This window comes from Vulpes lagopus, chromosome 24, assembly GCF_018345385.1.
Source record: "Vulpes lagopus strain Blue_001 chromosome 24, ASM1834538v1, whole genome shotgun sequence".
Classification (NCBI taxonomy): domain Eukaryota; kingdom Metazoa; phylum Chordata; class Mammalia; order Carnivora; family Canidae; genus Vulpes; species Vulpes lagopus.
This window is the reverse complement of record NC_054847.1, coordinates 11,510,438-11,515,003: the sequence shown is the minus strand read 5'-3', so window position 1 is coordinate 11,515,003 and position 4,566 is coordinate 11,510,438. Positions and strand designations below refer to the sequence as shown.

General features: G+C 53.9%; 1 long non-coding RNA gene across 1 annotated transcript; it reads right to left on the bottom strand.

Moving 5' to 3' along the window:
• Positions 1–533: 533 nt before the first annotated feature.
• On the bottom strand, positions 534–3,706 carry LOC121481995. The gene is made up of 3 exons (XR_005985475.1): positions 2,841–3,706; positions 2,025–2,207; positions 534–907 (listed from the first exon to the last, which is right to left on the bottom strand). It is a non-coding gene; the product is annotated as an uncharacterized LOC121481995 (long non-coding RNA).
• Positions 3,707–4,566: the final 860 nt, after the last annotated feature.

Below are 4,566 nucleotides of genomic sequence, written 5' to 3'. Positions count from 1 at the left end.
CACTGTTTCTTGTCTTGGGTTGGCATGCTGCACCAGAGTACCGAGAGGCATTTGCCAACCTTTTGGGTGAGATGCAAGATTATCTCGACTGTAGAAACAGAGGTCTGAAATGCAGCCTCTGGAAAAGCCATTCCCATTTGCTTTTAACCATGGCACTGAGGGATCAGGAGGTTCCCCCTGCCTCTAAGAATCGGTCCCTGGTCACCAGTGCACCCTCCTCCTGCTGTGGCAGGCACTGTTCTGGGAGTGCCCCACAGGCCAGCACTCCAGCCAGGAGGGGGTTAAAACCAACATTTGCAGATAAAGAGGTAAACATATTTACATTCCTCTCTTCACACTTTATGCATATGTCATGCAGTGAATAGTTTTAGAGGTCTGTTTGTACTATCTCTCCAGAATTTTTACAGTCTGGAGGACACAAAATCTCTATAAAGTGACTTATTGAAATAGAAGCAGATTGGTAAAACCGTTTCCCTCTTATGAACTGTGAAGAATGATCCTCTAAATGAAATCAGGAAGGAACTGGACAGAATCTTGTTTAATGGTCTGACAAAATGAATCACAACGATTCCAGACATCCATCACTGCTAAAAGGGAACCACAAATGATCTGTGAACCACTATATATTGATTACCCATGTAGTACAAGTGTCGGATTTAATGTTCACACACCATAGAGAGGCGGCAGGGACAGATGGTGCCTTAACTCTTCTTTGATAGATTTTAATGGTGAAATATTGATTTCTATCTGGCCAAGGCCTGCTGTTAGGGGCCAAAGTCATTTGTTGGGTATTGCCGGACACCCAGTCGGCCCGGCGTAATCAATCATTTTTGGCAAGGCAGGTGAAAATCCAGAGAGAAGCACCTTGGAACCCAAACTGGAGCGTGATGTGTCTGAGTCCAGCCACCTAGAGAAAGAGAGAGAGAGAGAGAGAGAGAGAGGACTCTTGGAGATTGTGCTTGTAAAGAATTATTAATGATAAGACATGTTTACTGAGGAGAGTCGCAGCGAATCAGAGCTGACATGAAATAGTCTGGGAGCCTCGTGGAGAAAATGAGCCTCTTGCTAAGAGGGACTATATTTTATTTAAACATCCTTCTAAGGCTGAGAACTCAGGTAATCTGTTGTGTTACAAGCCACTGGCTGTTCTTGCCATCCAGAGAGATAACACTGAGGCGCTAATAGGAACACATCAATCACAATCAGGCTGCAATTCCAGTGGTGTCTCGTCCTCCCAGCTCCTCTTTAAGCTCCTTTAATAATGGTGATAACATAGTTCGGGGGCTGCTGAGAGGGGCTCTCCCCTCTGAGGGTCATATTCATAAAGCGAATAGCTTGCCAAGTCAGCACCCAGGGAAACAGATCTCTGCTGGACTTCCATGCAGGGAGAGAGGGAGGAGCATGGGCGAATGGGGCGGGTTGGAATCCAACAGGAGAATTTTCTGTCATCTGTTGGTCCTCTAGGCTCTGTGATGTCACTCCTATCTCCTAAGAAAGGGGTGTGTGTGTGTGTGTGTGTGTGTGTGTGTGTGTGTGTGTATGTGCTATGTGTAATGATCAAATACCAAGACTCATTTTCTTGGGTAGCTTATAAAATGTTCTTGAAGGCAATTCCCAGTTGGAGCTCTCCACATATTTTGAGCGTAACAACCTCATAGGAATAGGTATATGGCCTCCCAAGGAGATTTTGGGAAGGGGATGTGTGAGGCAGGGTGAGAGGGGGATCCTCTTGACTTCTGCTGCCCTTTGTCAGTCTCTAGCTTCTCACCCCCAAGATCCAACCTCTGTTTGCTGATCTGACTTCCCCATAGGCTATGAGCTACCTGAGGGTGGCATTTGTGTCTAATTAATTGTTATATCCTCACTACTAACACGTGATCTTGGGACTCACAACATACTCAACTCGTGAATATGGCAGGTGCTTGTTCCAAAGGAAGTCACACTGTTTTGCACCTTTGGAGGATCCACATAAATGTGTGTTGTGTGTGCGTGTCAATATGCACATTCACGAAAGCTTTGCTGACCTTTTAAAGACATGTAACATTATTTGTGTGACTTGACTTCTTTTTACGAGACAGCATGGCTGGGTGGACGACAGCCTGGATACAAGAGGCAGACTTCCTGCGTTCAAGTCCTGGCCCCACCACTTACTGGAGGATGACTTTGGACAAGTTGCTTGTGAACTCTTGGTGCCTCAGGTACCTTGTCTATAAAGTGGGGAGAATAATGTACTATGTTATGTTTTAAGGATTAAATGGGTTAGCAGACATGATACATCTATAATGGTACCTGGCATACAGTAAGCATAAATGTTTTTATATTGTGTGTATATGTATTTATGTATATATATGTGCATGTGTGTGTATATATATATATATATATATAAATATGTAATTTAAACATATGTAGCCATATACCCGTGGCAGGCATTAGATTCAGGATCTTCATATAAACAAATACAAATGGATTTTGGAAATATAGGTTTCTAAATGGTTGGTGTTAGGGCTCCCAACCAATATCGAAGCCTGAGCTGATAGCAGGTAAGTTTAATTTGGTGGTTGTTAGATGGGATGGCAGGTATTTTGGTTCAGTTTGAATTCGTATACTCTCGAGCTATTTCATATCGGGGCTTCAATGAGTGTCCTTGCCTCAGGGTGTTTATCTCCTAAAACCTGTCGCAAGGCTGCGCATCTCCAACCCAACGAGTGTATATACCCGAGCACACGTACAAAGGCGCTGCAGGGCAGGAAGAGCCCAGCTTCGTGGGGCCGCCCCAGCTGCGCAACCTGCCCCCAGATGTGAGCGCAGGCAGCAGATTCCGCTTAGATTATCTTGCTTACCTAATGATTTTTGCTTCACTGCCCTTGCTCGATTGTGTTCACCAGGACGGCAGGCTATTAAAATGTCAAGGCACATTGAATTGTTGTTATCCAGGAGAGAGACCTTTCCAATCAACCTGTGTTCTGGGGGTTGCATAAACTCCAAGAAGGCGATTGGAGAAAGGCTTTATGGCTTTTTTACATAGATGGGGGTGAGCGCGGAGGTTGGGAGAGGGCAGTGGGAGGGGGAGGAGAGGTGGGACAGGGCCGGGGGCTTACGGCAGCTGGAGTGTGCTAATTAAAATGCCATCTCCTCAAACAGGTATTGGTGGCTTCTCGCCTTTGCATTTATGGGCGACTGCAATAGGGCCCGGCCGCGGGGTGCTGCGCTCATCGGGTGGGGGTGGGGGTGGCGCTGAGAGCCGGGGGGGGGGGGGGCGGGGGGAGGGGCGCCGGGCGGTACCGTCGGGCAGCAGCAGCCCGGAGTCCCATCCCGGCCGGGCAGGAAGCTTTGGGGGAAAGGCAGGGGCTTCCGCGGCGGGCAGCGGCCCCGCTGTCTGCGCCCGGGACGCCGGTGGCCGTTTCGGGGGCGACACTGCGCGGGGGGGCCGCCGCTCACGCCGCCAGGTCTCACCCGCCCGGGGATTCACCGTCCCTCGGGGGCGCGCGGGGGCAAAGGACGCCGCCCTAGAGCGGCCGCTGGGCCTCCCCGGCCGGACCCCTCCCCTTCGATCACCCCGGCTCGCCGAGGTCCAGCGTCCCCCGGCCACGGCTCTCACTTTTGTTTCGGAGACTGCTTTGTCTCCGCGCGGGGGGGGGGGGGGCTCCGCGCGGCCCTGGCGGCGTCCCGCCCCCCACCCCCCGCCTCGAGCATCCCCGCCTCGCGGCGCCCCGGGGCCGCCGGGCGCCCGCGCCTTTGTCAGGCTCGCCGGCCGGGGCTGGCGCTGCGCGCACGCGCACGCACGCACGCACGCACACACGCACACGCACGCGCGCCCCCTCGCGCATGCGCGCGCCCGCCGCGCCGCCCGAAGCCCCGCCCCTCCCGGCGGCGGCGCCCCGCAGTGCTCGCGTCCTGGCCGCCGGCCCCGCAGACCTCCCCACGCAGGGCTCGGGCCTCGGGCGCCGCGCGGGGTTGGCTCAGAGCCAAAGTCGCGTTTCCCGCTGCCCCCTCTCCCGGCTTCTGTCTTCTTGCTGGCCGGCCGCGGTGTCTCTGTAAGGCTTCCCCTTGCTGCAGGGAGGACGGCGGCGCTTCCGGGAGGGCCGTGACCGCGGGGCGGGCCTGGCGCCCGGGGCCGCGGCTTCTCCCCCGCCGGCGCGCACCGCCCACTCGCGGGAGCCTTTCCTCCTGCTGCCGCGCCCTCGCCGCGCGCCTTCCAGGGCGGGTTCTCCCCATCCCGGCTGCGTCAGGCTTTATCGAGAATGCGTCTTTGCTCGCCTCCTGCCTACGGAATGGGCCGTGCGCTCCACGCTCTGTGAAGTCGTTACTCCCAGTCGTTACTAAGCTGCTCCCCCTGTGGCCCTGTGAAAGATTCTCTCTGGGCCGGAGGCCCTGTTATCCTCATTTTTGTGACCTGGAACGTGCAGAGGCTCCATACACCCCGGGGAGACGGAGGGGAGAGAGTGATCCCGCCTCCCACCCTTTTGGGGGACCTCACGAGTATTCTCTGTTTGCTGTTCCATTATGCAAAACGCGGTCTCGTTTCGACAAGCTCGATAGAAGCTTTTACGTTTTCAAGTTGCTGTA